This window comes from Cervus canadensis, chromosome 27 (genome assembly GCF_019320065.1).
Source record: "Cervus canadensis isolate Bull #8, Minnesota chromosome 27, ASM1932006v1, whole genome shotgun sequence".
In the NCBI taxonomy this organism is placed as follows: domain Eukaryota; kingdom Metazoa; phylum Chordata; class Mammalia; order Artiodactyla; family Cervidae; genus Cervus; species Cervus canadensis.
This window is the reverse complement of record NC_057412.1, coordinates 32,259,526-32,274,129: the sequence shown is the minus strand read 5'-3', so window position 1 is coordinate 32,274,129 and position 14,604 is coordinate 32,259,526. Positions and strand designations below refer to the sequence as shown.

General features: G+C 40.1%; 1 long non-coding RNA gene across 1 annotated transcript; it reads left to right on the top strand.

Moving 5' to 3' along the window:
- The first annotated feature begins 1,009 nt into the window (after positions 1 to 1,009).
- LOC122428628 lies at positions 1,010 to 13,471 on the top strand. Its single transcript, XR_006265781.1, has 3 exons — positions 1,010 to 1,135; positions 12,348 to 12,436; positions 13,284 to 13,471. It is a non-coding gene; the product is annotated as an uncharacterized LOC122428628 (long non-coding RNA).
- The last annotated feature ends 1,133 nt before the right edge of the window (positions 13,472 to 14,604 follow it).

Genomic DNA, 14,604 nt, shown 5'->3' with positions numbered 1-14,604 from the left:
CTGAGCAACTAGTTTACTTTACTTTAATATAATAAGCATCAAAATTCCATGTATTTCTACAAAAAAGACAATTCAGATTTTTGGGGGGAGTTCTAGTAACAGATTCTTAAAGACTAAAGGAAAATAGTCATTTTTAAGAAACTATTGCAGAGACATTAAATAAGAAACAAGCTTCTTATTAACATTGTTTTTTTGAATGATTTGCATACTTTGTATATTGAAAATGCTTTCTGCTTTTATGACCAATAGTAACATCCAGGGGTTGAGAGAATTAAAAGTAATTGGTCTCATTTACAATCTGCTTCCTCCTTCATCCATTTTACAAATTCTCAAGAGCCTACTTAGGACATTTTTCACTTGGCTGGTACCAATATGAGAAAAAAAGGAACAGTTTCTTTTTCTCCACAGGGCCAAAGAAACTTGAAGTAGGGCTGCTCTGAATCTTAGCTCAAACTTTCCTCAGATAATAAGGACTAGAGATTGTTTGTGCTCTTGCATGTGGGGGCAAATAGCTGTCTGCAGTCACTGATTGATCTGCAGTCACCTCGCTTTCTCTTTTTCCTCCATTTCTACTTCGTTCAGTCAGATCATCTCACTTCCTTGGTCCAAAGCCCCACACTGGAAGATGGCCAGAGTCACAGATTTTAAATCACTCACATGGTCCTACATGACCTGGTCACTCAGCTCTGTCTTCACTTCCATTTTCCCAAAAAGCAAAGCCTGAAAAAATGCTTACAAGCAAGAAGTTTACTTGGGGACGTGATTCCAGAGAAGCAGAGCGTAAAGGAACTAGAGACAGCAAAATGGAGAAGCGTGACCAAGGGCATACGCTTGGAGGTGGTTTTCTCTGGGGGCAACTGCAGCTCCATCCTGCCAGGCTCCTTTGAGGTCCCAGGTCCTCTGTGCCTGCGTGTGATGGGGGAAGATTTATTCATCAGCAGTCACAGCCCATTAGTCATGGGCTGCTCCAGGGGGTGATACCGTAGCACTTCAAGGTGTGTTCAGAAGCCAAGAGAGCAAAGCAGGGCCTACAGGAGTCCTCCCACCAAGCAGCTCTAGGTGCAGTGATACAGGCCCCACTAGCTCAGCTGAAGCAGCAATGGCCAGGGCTACAGAGGAACAAGACCAAGAAGATGTAAGTATTCATGGCACTCACCCACCCCGCCACACACACAACGCCTCTCTGAGCTCCTCTCTGCTATCTCCCTTTCTTTGGCAGTCCTTCACCAAACCAGGCACCAGCTGCCTTAAGGCATTTGCTTCAATTTCTCTGTCTGTGTGAAATGCTATTTCCTTAGGTTTCTTCAACTCGTTGTTCAGATTGCATTTCTAAAAGACAGATACTGACTGCTCTCGTGAAAATCACAACAATGCCCTTCCCCCTCTGCCCTACACCCCAAAGTGTTGGAAAAAGTGAATAAACAGAAATCACACATCCTGTGACCGTAGCAGAGCCCAACAGAAAGAAAGGCTCAGTGGACTCAAGTCAGTGAAAAGCCACAGCCTCTGTGTGTGTTACAGCCCTGCCAACTTCCCTTTCCTCTTTATAGAAGTCTTCTTCCTTTGTGAGGAGAGGACTGGCAGACTCTGATTTGCAATTCTCTGCTGATCTTGAACGGGGCTTCCCTAGTGGCTCAGATGATTAAAGAGTCCACCCGGATTGCAGATCTGGATTCGATCCCTGAGTTGGGAAGATCCCCTGGAGAAGGGAATCACTTCCCACTCCAGTATTTTTGCTTGGAGAATTCCGTGGATAGAAAAGCCGGTTGGGCTACAATCCATGAGGTCACAAAGAGTTGGACACGACTGAGCAACTAACACACACACACACACACACACACACACACACAGAAACACACTGATTTTGAATGCATCCATCTTTGCTGGAGAAATATCTTCAGGCTGTTTGTTTCAAGTCAACACTCTCAAACCCTCGCAGCTTTGATCCCTCACAAACTCAGTCCCTAAGCCTTTCTGTTTTTTTCGTCTCTTGGCAAATATTACCTTTAAATTTACCTTCACTCTTATTATTTGTGTTTATCATTATAACCTGGCCTCCCATCCCTGATCTATAGGATGGGAGCTCTTTGGGGACCTTTGACTTGTTAACTGATAAACATTTTAAGCAGTCTTTGAGGGCAAGTTCTGTCTTTTTGTTTCATGTGTTTAGATTCAGATAATTACTCAGGTTCAAAAGCTGGAAATCAAGGAACAAAAGGGCTTACCTTTTTGCATTAACTATTATATGTTAATGCTCTTAGAGGAGGTAATCAAAGTGCTCAAGATTAGAAAATGCTAATGCTTAAATTTAAAGCAAATTGCACTTTTATGAACCTTCTAATGGCACCAAGTGCAAATCTCTTGTAATTTAAGTCATTTTCTCCTTATTATAAACCATAGGTCACTTGATGACTACTTAATGTTAAAAAGGTGACTGTGTAGCCTAATAATAGCTAATCAACAGCTGTAAGGAAATAGTATTATAAATTTTATTATTGAAATGTCATTTAACAAAGTTAGAAATTCCTCACTCATTTTTATTCACCTGCTAAACAGTAAAAGCTTCCATAAACCTCTTATCTTTACCCATCAGAGGGCACATAGAACAAAAACCACAATCACAGAAAGCTAATCAAATTGGTCACAGGGACCACAGCCTTGTCTAATTCAGTGAAACCATGAGCCATGCCATATAGTGCCACCCAAGATGGACGGGTCATGGTGGAGAGTTCTGACAAAACAGCGTCCACTGGAAAAGGGAATGGCAAACACTTCAGTATTCTTGCCTTGAGAACTCCATGAACAATGTGAAAAGGCAAACAGATAGGACGCTGAAAGATGAACTCCCCAGGTCGGTAGGTGCCCCAAGTGCTACTGGAGATCAGTGGAGAAATAATTCCAGAAAGAATGAAGAGATGGAGCCAAAGCAAAAACAACACCCAGTTGTGGATGTGACTGGTGATGGGAGTAAAGTCCGATGCTATAAAGAGCAATATTGCATAGGAACCTGGAATGTTAGGTCCATGAATCAAGGCAAATTGGAAGAGGTCAAACAGGAGATGGCAAGAGTGAACATCAACATTTTAGGAATCAGTGAACTAAGATGGACTGGAATGGGTGAAACCCATTCCAAACCCATTACTGAAACCCATGTCCATTGAGTCGGTGATGCCATCCGATCATCTCATCCTCTGTCGCTCCCTTCTCCTCCTGCCCCCAATCCCTCCCAGCATCAGGGTCTTTTCCAATGAGTCAGTTCTTCCCATCAGGTGGCCAAACTATTGGAGTTTCAGCTTCCAATGAACACCCAGGACTCATCTCCTTTAGGATGGACTGGTTGGATCTCCTTGCAGTCCAAGGGACTCTCAAGAGTCTTCTCCAACACCACAGTTCAAAAGCATCAATTTTTCGGTGCTCAGCTTTCTTCACAGTCCAACTCTCACATCCATACATGACCACTGGAAAAACCATAGCCATGACCAGATGGACCTTTGTTGGCAAGTAATGTCTCTACTTTTTAATATGCTGTCTAGGTTGGTCATAGCTTTTCTTCCAAGGAGCAAATGTCTATTAATTTCATGGCTGTAGTCACCATCTGCAGTGATTTTGGAGCCCAAGAAAATAAAATCTGTCACTGGTTCTGTTGCTTCCCCTTCTATTTGCCATGAAGTGATGGGACCAGATGACATGAGCTTAGTTTTCTGAATGTTGAGTTTTAAGCCAACTTTTTCACTCTCCTTTTTCACTTTCATCAAGAGGCTCTTTAGGTTCTTCTTTGCTTTCTGCCATAAGTGGGGTGTCATCTGCATATCTAAGGTTATTGATAGTTCTCCCGGCAATCTTAATTCTGGCTTGTGCTTCATCCGGCCCTGCATTTCGCATGATGTACTCTGCATATAAGTTAAATAAGCAGGTTGACAATATACAGCCTTGACGTACTCCTTTCCTGATTTGGAGCCAGTCTGTTGTTCCATGTCCAGTTCTAACTGTTGCTTCTTGACCTGCATACAGGTTTCTCAGGAGGCAGGTCAGGTGGTCTGGAATTCCCATCTCTTGAAGAATTTTCCACACAGTTTATTGTGATCCACACAGTCAAAGGCTTTGAGTAGTCAATAAAGCAGAAGTAGATGTTTTTCTGGAACTCTCTTGCTTTTTCAATGGTCCAACAGATGTTTGCATTTTGATCTCTGGTTCCTCTGCCTTTTCTAAATTCAGCTTGAACATTTGGAAGTTCACGGTTCACCTACTGTTGAAGCCTGACTTGGAGAATTTTGAGCACTACTTTGCTAGCTGTTAGATGAGTGCAATTGTGCGGTAGTTTGAGCATTCTTTGGCATTGCCTTTCTTTGGAATTGGAATGAAAACTGACCTTTTCCAGTCCTGTGGCCACTGCTGAGTTTTCCAAATTTGCTGGCATATTGAGTGCATCACTTTCACGGCAACACTTTTAAGAATTTGAAATAACTCAACTGGAATTCATCACTTCCACTAGCTTTGTTTGTAGTGATGCTTCCTAAGGCCCACTTGACTTCACACTCCAGGATGTCTGGCTCTAGGTGAGTGATCACACCATCGTGGTTATCTGGGTCATGAAGATCTTTTTTGTATAGTTCTTCTGTGTATTCTTGCTACCTTTTCTTAATATCTTCTGCTTCTGTTAGGTCCATACCATTTCTGTTCTTTATCGTGCCTATCTTTGCATGAAATGTTCCCTTGGTATTTCAAATTTTCTTGAAGAGATGAAGCAAAGTTAGAGAAAAAAACATGTACTGTTTGAGACATGCTAACAAATTGAACTCCATAATGTACTCACAGAGATTAATTAACACACCAGACTGTCTTCATTATAACCAGCATTGCTTTTTTTTTTAAGTTTGCTGATTTAGTAGTTAAAGTAAAAACTGACCTCAGAATGATGAGCATCCTCTCTTACACCCACTGCTTTTTGATATGATGTTCTGTACTTTTCCTAAATTATTTTGTCAAAAAGTAAGTGGAAGCCTCCTATTGTTTGTGAACATTTCTCATTTGAAACAAAAATTATTGTTCAATTATATCATCATCCATTGAGAATAGTCCTCTGAGCAATTTACAACCAGGGATTCCTCATTATCTGTAAAAGCCAAGTGTAATCAATTAAGTTAAATGCTTCAGTGGAGCTGAAAGAATTGCCCCCTAAATATTTATCATGATTACACGCCAAGAGTATAATGTATACATAGCTAAGACATGAGTTTCAGAATAACAACCCTGAGCAGACCTGTCTCTCTAAATCTTAGCATCAAGTAGTCAGTGATGACCACAAATTTAATTAGTATCAGATAAGACTGACTAAATAGTATAAACAGTAAATTACAATGATTCAAGATTTTGAGTAATGAGTAGCAGAAGTTTTCTCTCCTTTGAAATCATAAAGTGCAAAGTTAAATCCATGGGATTTACAGCTGAAACCACATTCCTATTAGTTCAACATTTAAATAGTAGTTTTTTGTGACTGCTCCTGTTTATCTCCATATGCCCACGATACATGTACATGTTGGGAGACTTGCAAAGTGTGTCTCAGAATTTTTCTACTCTATGCCTATAGAAAATCTGAATAATCTTGATCTCCCTTTTGAATTCTGTATTCAATTACCTAGTGGCTGTTCTTAAGAGAATCAAATTACAAATATTCAAAGTTGAATTTTCATCTGTCCACTCACAACTTTGCTTATGCCTAGTATTCCCTATCTCACTGAGTGGCTTCATCACCTTCCTAATTGCTTAATTCAGAACCCAGAAGAAGGATACATGGTTATCTGTATAACCATGGTGTATAACCACCATCTGGTCTGTATAACCACCAGATAACCATGATGGTGTGATCATTCACCTAGAGTCAGACATCCTGGAGTGTGAAGTCAGGTGGCACTTAGGAAACATTACTATAAACAAAGCTAGTGGAGGTGATGAAATTCCAGTTGAGCTATTTCAAATCCTGAAAGATGATGCTGTGAAAGTGCTGCATTCAATATTCCAGCAAATTTGGAAAACTCAGCAGTGGCCACAGGACTGGAAAAGGTCAGTTTTCATTCCAATCCCTAAGAAAGGCAATGCAAAAAAATTGTTCAGACTACCACACAATCATACTTATCTCACACATTAGCAGAATAATGCTCAAAATTCTCTAACCCAGGCTTCAGCAGTACATGATTTGAGAACTTCCAGTTGTTCAAGCTGGATTTAGAAAAGGCAGAGGAACCAGATCAAATTGCCAATGTCCATTGGACCATAGAAAAAGCAAGAGAGTTCCAGAAAAACATCTACTGCTTCATTGACTACACTAAAGCCTTTGACTGTGTGGATCACAACAAGCTGGAAAATTCTTCAAGAGATGGGAACACCAGACCACCTGACCTGCCTCCCAAGAAATCTGTATGCAGGTCAAGAAGCAACAGATAGAACTGGACATGGAACAGCAGACTGGTTCCAAATTGGGAAAGAAGTACGTTGAGCCTCTATATTGCCACCTTGCTTATTTAATGTATATTCTGAGTACACTATGTGAAATGCCAGGTTGGTGAAACACAAGCTGGAATCAAGATTGCCAGGAGAAATATCAATAACCTCAGATATGGAGATGACACCATCCTTACGGCAGAAAGTGAAGAACTAAAGAGCCTCTTGATGAAAGTGAAGGAGGAGAGTGAAAGAGTTGGCTTAAAACTCAGCGTTCAGAAAATTAAGATCATGGCATCCTGTCCCATCACTTCATGGCAAATAGATGGGGAAACAATGGAAACAGTAACAGATTTTATTTTCTTGGCCTCCAAAATCACTGCAGATGGTGATTGCAGCCATGAAATTAAAAGATGCTTACTCCTTGGAAGAAAAGCTATGACCAACCTAGACAGTATATTAAAAAGCACTTTGCCAACAAATATCCATATAATAAAAGCTATGGTTTTTCCAGTAGTCATATATGGATGTGAGATTGGATTGTAAGAAAGGCACCGAAGAATTGATGTTTTCACACTGTGGTACCGGAGAAGACTCTTGAGAGTCCCTTTGATAGGAAGGAGATCAAACCAGTCAATCCTAGAGAAAATCAACCCTGAATATTCATTGGAAGGACTGACGCTAAAGCTGAATTTCCAATATTTTGGCCACCAAATGCGATGAACTTACTCATTGGAAAAGACCCTGATGCTGGGAAAGATTGAAGGCAGGAGGAGAAGGGGACGACAGAGGGTGAGATGGTGGGATGACATCACCGATTCAATGGACATGAGTTTGAGCAAACTCTGGGAGATAGTGAAGGACAGGGAAATCTGCTGCAGACCATGTAGTCCCAAAGAGTTGGACATGACTGAGTGAACAACAACAAGAAACCCAGAAACTCAGTTACAATCTTTCTCCCTCTCGGTTTATTTGTTTAGCTGATTACTACCCTCTATTCTTAGTTCATGCTGTCTTCCACCATTTATTTAGAATCTAAACTTTCTAGGCCAGTACTTCACATTCTTTAATGTGTATACAAATCACTGAGATCTTGTTTGGCTACTAATTGAGGTAGTTCTGAGAAATTCTTCATTTTTCATAAGCTCCAAAAAGATGCCAAAGAGTCTGGTCCACAGGCTATAATTGGAGTAGCAAGATGCTAGGAAATCTAGGAGCCAAGATGCTACAGTAACCTGAGGTCATGGCCTCAAGTAGCTTACGCTGTAATAAAATAAAGAAAGAAAGTGAAGTCGCTCAGTTATGTCTGACTCTTCGCGACCCCGTGGACTGTAGCCTGCCAGGCTCCTCTGTCAGTGGGATTTTCCAGGCAAGAATACTGGAGTGGGTTGCCATTTCCTTCTCCAGGGGATCTTCCCTACCCAGGGATCAACCCCGGGTCTTCTGCACTGCAGGAAGGCTTTTTACCGTCTGAGCCACCAGGGAAGCCCGAAAATGAACAGATATACAGAAAAAATAGACATTGTGAAAAAAAAAAAAGAAGTAAATAGGCATAGTATAGAGGGAGAAGAGAGTGCTACTTAAACTATTTAATAGGGTGGTCAGGATGAACCTTTCTGATAAAGTGACATTTGAACCCTTGCATGAGACGCAAAAGTAGCAAAAAGGATTCCAGATTGAAGATGTTTGACTCCTTTTCGCCATCCCTACAGCCTGAGTTCTAACTTTGGGCCATTGCAGAGGGCCTCTTTCCACTTGTACTAGTCTCTGACCCATTCTCTTCACTGTTTTCAGAATGATCTTTAAAAGCATAAGTTCAATCAAGTCATCTTCTAAAAGTTCCTATTGGCTTCCATTGTGCACACTGTAAAATATGATTGAACATTCTGTGAACCTCACTGCATTAGATTCCTCTTTTCCAGTGTTATCATGGTGAAGTAAATAGTGGCTTAGCATTCTTAACGTACAACACATTCCTTTCAGCTTTTAAATAACTGTTTGCTGTATCATTGCCATTTTTTAGATCCTTACTGAATCTTTTAATACATTGTTAAAATGCTCAAGTAAGCAAGAAACATTCTTCCCGTCATCAATTTCTGTTTTTATGGAGGAAATGTAGACTTTTTCAACTCTGAATGTTTGCAGAAAAAAAGAATGCAAAAATGTTCTTTTTTTTATTACTGTAGTATAGTTGATTTACAATGCTGCATTAGTTTCAGGCAACATATGGGGAAAATGTACAGCAAAATATGGGAAAAATTTTTTTAAAAAGGATATATGTACATGTATAGCAAAGATGGCCTTTTATATTTCAGATTTTCATTTCTCCTACAAATGGTGGGCAATAAATTTAGAACTTCTTTAAACATGTGCAAATTCCCAAGATCCCTATTTGCTATGAGAAAATATGTTGACTTGGTTTTAGTAAGCTAGAAGTATACATTTTTCTTAAAAATTAAAATTTAAAAGAGTGCCAACTGTACATACTTGATTTATCCTTTAAAAAGTATTGTCTCATTTGCTCTTTTTCTTGTGCATCACCTACCCAATGGACATGAGTTTGAGCAAGCTCCAGGAGTTGGTGATGGACAGAGAAGCCTGGTGTGCTGCAGTCCATGGGGTCACAAAGAGTCAGACACAACTGAGTGACTGAACTGAACTGATCTGTGATTAACTCATGGAGTTATAGCCCTAGTAACCAAAAAGAGAATTGTTGATTGCATACATTCTCAGAATCTTAATGAGAATAAAGGCATGCCAAGTCTATGTTGAGAGTTACTTATCAATTCATAGATGCGTATCTCCTCACATAAAGGAGAAGTTATTCTATAAGAAAAACTTGTACAAGATGAGAGCTTCGAAAAACTGAGGCCCTTCCAATCCAAGGTAGTTCCTATACGTATCCAGTTGGATGTTAACCTATAGCTATTTCATGTAGGATGCTGGTCAAGTTAAAGAAAGTCAGATTCTCTTTCTTTTGTGGCTTTCGTATGACTTGGCAACTTGAATATATGACATTAAGTATATTCTCACAGAACACAAGGGTTGGAAACATTTGAATTGTATAATGCAAGACTCAGAAGCTCCAAGGCTCCTGTGGTTCAGCCTAGTCTTTCTTCTTAGGAAAATTCCACAGAATAGCAAGACAAACCATGAAGGAAGTGAACTTCGACTTCAAATACCCCAGGCCTAGAATTTTGGCCTTTCCCTGCCTCCATTGTATTCTTTCCTATTCAAATTCCCAGAAATGTTCTGACACTACCGTTTAAATAAAGTTTCAATTGTTTTGGAAAACTTAATGGCATAGAACAAAAGTGATATATTGTTTTCATGATTTTTTGGATTGTCTGGGTTCAACTGGATGGTTCTTCAGGTCTAGAAAGTATCAGCTGAGGTAATTTATGTCTCTGCCTTCCACTGAGAATTGGGCTATAAGTGGATATTTGAGGCGGTATCAGTTACAAGTCTCAGAGAAGGCAATGGCAACCCACTCCAGTACTCTTGCCTGGAAAATCCCATGGATGGAGGAGCCTGGTGGGCTGCAGTCCATGGGGTCGCGAAGAGTCAGACACGACTGAACGACTTCACTTTCACTTTTCGCTTTCATGCATTGGAGAAGGAAAAGGCAACCCACTCCAGTGTTCTTGCCTGGAGAATCCCAGGGACAGGGAAGCCTGGTGGGCTGCCGTCTATGGGGTCGCACAGAGTCAGACACGACTGAAGTGACTTAGCAGCAGCAGCAGCAGTTACATGTCTGGTACCTCAGCTGGGGTGGGTGGATGAAACTGCTTGAGTTTGACTGGTCTTTTCTTCCCAACAAGATTCAGCTTCTAACATGGGGCCCAGCTTTCCAAACAGCAAAAGTGAAAGCTATCAGGTCTATTATTCGCTTGTCCCAGACTGATATAGGATCACTTTGCCATATTCTTTTTGTCAAAACAAGTTGCATGGCAACATATATTAAAGAAAGGGGAAATTAACTCTATTTCATGATGAGAAGAACAGCATACATGTGCAGGAGTGGAAGTTATTTCTGTTGCCCATTTTTGGAAATAATCTACAAAAAAAGAATCTTTTTCTATAATTCAATTTCAACTTTATTTATAATTGTGAAATAAAAATATTACTGTGTTCCCTTAAAGAAATTCCAAATGTTATCAAATTAGCAGAATTTTTTAGAGATAGTGGATACTCCCTGGAACCATCTAATCAAGATATAGGTTTTATAGACCATATTTGTGTTCCCCAGAATTCACATGTTGAAGTTCTAACTCCCATTATGGTGGTGTTTAGAAGTGAGGTCTTTGGGAGGTAATCAGGTTTAGATGAGGTAATGAGGATGGAGCTTCCATGATGGATTAGTGTCTTTATAATAAGAAGAAAAAAGAAGACCAGAGCTTGTTTACCCTTCCATGTAAAGACAGAGAAAAGCCATTTGTCTTCAAGTCTGGAAGAGGACTGTCACAGAAACCAAATCTGTTGACACCTTGATCTTGGACTCCCCAGCCCCCAAACTGTGAGAAGTAAATGTCTGTTATTTAAGCCAGTCAGTCTATAAATTTCCTTATAGCAATAAGGCTGACTAACACAGGAGGCAAAGCTAATTCTTTATCTAGAAAAATACTCAGGACTTTCCCCACTAACAGTTCCATTTTGCATTATTTATGTATAAAATCTAAGTGACTTACCACCATCAAATTTCAATAGCAGGCATCATGATTTTTTCATAATCTATATATGCTGAGGTCAATAAAAATAAAATTTTGGGCTCATGCAGAATATCTTCATGTATTAGAGAGCTATTGCTGAAATTCAGTTGGCAGCAACAGATTATACATTATAATAAACATAATATGTAATAATATTAAAATTATGTTTATTCTTGTTGCTCACAGACCTATGGGGTCACCAGGGCAGCTCTGACTCAGGGTGTGGGTCAGCTGGGCTATGGAGGGGGTTCCCATTCTCTGGGGGTCTCATTCTAGGACCAGCAGGTATCCAAGGTATATGCTTCTTTGGAGAGCTAATACGGGCAAGCAGAAGTGTACAATATTTGTTAAGATCTGGTAAGGCCTGGAAAAGGGAATGGCCATGCACTCCAGTATTCTTGCCTGGAGAATTCCATAGACAGAGGAGCCTGATGGGCTATAGATCATGGGGTTACAAAGAGTCGGATATGACTGGAGTGACGTGCCATGCATGGCAAGACAAACCATACTGCACTTGCTGAAACAAGTCAAAACTAACATGCACGGGAGAGGGCACTGTATTTCACAGACTCATGGTCCCTGCAAGGTCACATGCGGAGGAGAGAAGCAAAGAATAGCAAACAGTATTCCCATGTACTCACAGCAGGACAAATCCATTAGATTGACCAAATCTGTGGACAGACTTGGAGTGGCATATATGGTATGTAACGAGCTAAAGATAGTTGATGTTAATAACAATGATCTTGAATCATCTAGAAAACATTGCATAATGTTCAATAATTTTAGTTCTTTAGCAAACCAAAATGTTTTTAAAACATTTTAACACCAAAAGATTGTCTCTAATTTCACCAAGCAATTATTTTTTGTTGAACACGTCCTGTTACGATGCCATATAATTGACACTATGTAGTTAATTAAAACCTCCTGCTAATATCCTATTTAAGACTGTGATTCCTATACTCCAAAATCATATTATTCAGATTTTTCTCTATATTCACACTAAAACTGTAGTAAAGCAGAACTTTAAAAAAAGAGGTATTTTCTTAATTTTAATTTTATCTAAGAAATTCTAGAAATATATTCTAAAATAAGGAAAGCACAAGCATTCAAAACTGCCCATACTTCCACTCCACCACACTGAAACAGCATTTAATATGCTTTTAATATGTTTCTTTTCCTTTGAATTTGTAACTTTTGTAGAGAATCACCAAGAAGACCTGACTGTCTTCTGATGCTTGAATGTGACCTGGGGAATTGGAATCTCCTCACCTGCTCCTTCTCCTTGGATTGTAAGTTCTGCCCACTTTCCCTGTCTAGGAGTTGCTCATGCGACATAGCCATGAAAGAGCAATACGTTGTTGAAACCATCTGGATGGTTTGTGCGACCGAATCCAGTATTAAGACCTCTGTATAAACTTTTATATACAGATTCTGATCGGCAAGTGCCAAGATATACTTGTCTTGCACCTGCCCCAAACAAACCTCTTTAGTCTGTCCGTTCCCTTGCTTATTAAACCTGACACCCACAAATCTAAAATGATCTCCCTCTTTCTCCTGTCTCTACTTGCCTCCCATATGTAGGGGCCATTCCCACCTGGGGAACTCCCAAGGTTGTCAACCAGGAGTAACAAAACAACATTTTCAAAGATTGTAATGCCATAAATTTCACTCTAATAATAATTCATTTTACATATTACCATGCCAAAATGTTACCATATTTTGAATTGTGGTCCATGAAATTAAAACACATGAATTAAGTTGAAAATAAAATACATACTACTGGTCTCTCTAGCCCCTTGTCTCTTTTGATGTGCTAGGATAGAATACAGTTAAGGTTCCTAGTTGGCTCTAGTGGTAAAGAACCCGCCTGCCAATGCTGGAGACATAAGAGATGGGGGTTCTACCCCTGGGTTGGGAAGCCTCCCTGGAGGAGGGCACAGTAACCCACTGCAGTACTCTTGCCTGGAGAATCCCATGGACAGAGGAGCCTGGTGAGTTACAGTCCATAAGGTCACAAAGATTCTGACGTGAATGAAGCAACTCAGCACACATGCCTAGCTACAGGAATACCTGGGTCTGTGCTTCACTTTATTGTGCTTTGCAGATACTGAGGGCCTTTACTTTTTTTTCCCCCAGGTTGAATGTTTGTGGCAACACTTACTTCAAGCAAGGACGTCAGCACCATTTTTCCAACAGCATTTGCTCACTTCATGTTTCTGTGTCACATTTTGGTAATTCCCCAAATATTTCAAGCTTCCCCATTATTATTGTATTTGCTATGGTGATCTGTAATCCATGACCTTTGATTTTACTACTGTAATTGTTTAGGGGAGTCATGAGCCATGCCACCCATAAAAGACAGTGAACTTATCCAGTAAATGTTGTGTGAGTTCTGACTACTCCACCAACTGGCCATTCCTCCATCTTTCTACCTCTCCTTGGGCCTTTCTGTTCCCTGAAATACAACAATATTAAAACTGGGCCAATTAACAACCATAAAATGGCCTCTAGATAACCAAGTGAAAGGAACAGTCACACACCCCTCACTTTCAATCAAAAGCCAGAAATGATTAAGCTTAGTGAGGAAGACACGGAAAGCAAAGGTAGACCAAAAGTTGCCCTCCTGTACCAAAGAGTTAGCCAATTTATGAATGAAAAGGAAAAGTTCTGAAAGGAAATTAGAAGTGTTACTCTAGTGATCACATGAATGATAAGAAAATAAAACAGTCTTCTTACTGACATGAAGAAAGTTTTAATTGTTTGGATAGAAGATCAAACCAGCCTCAACTTTCCCTTAAGTCAAAGCCTAATTCAGAGAAGGTCTTAACTCTATTTCTGTTAAGACTGTGAAGGTGAAGCAGAAGAAAGTCTGAAACTCCCCGAGTTTAGTTCATGAGATTTAAGGAAAGAAGACATCTCCATAACATAAAAGTACAAGGTGAAGCAGCAAGTGCTAATGTAGAAGTTAAAGTGTGTTATCCAGAAGATCTAGCTAAGATAATTAGGGCTACGCTCCAACAGTAAAGAATCTGCCTGAAATGTGGAAAACCCAGGTTGGATCCCTGAGTAGGGAATATCCCCTGGGGAAGGCAAGGCAACCCACTCCAGTATTCTTGCTTGGAGAATCCCAAGGACAGAGGAGCCTGGCAGGCTACAGCCCATGGGGTTGCAAAGAATGGGACACAACTGAGTGACTAATGCTTTCACTTTCACTTTCAAACAACAGATTTTCAATGTATACAAAACAGCCTTGTATTGGAAGAAGATGCCATTCTAGTTCTCTCAAGAGAAGTCAGTGCTTGATTTCAGAGTATCAAAAGACAGGTTAACTGTCCTGTTTGGGGCTAATGCAGCTGGTGACTTGAAGTTGAAGCCAGTGCTCACTTATCATTGTGAAAATCCTAGCGCCTTTAAGAATTGTGCTAAATCTACTCTGTCTGTGCTCTATAAATGAAAC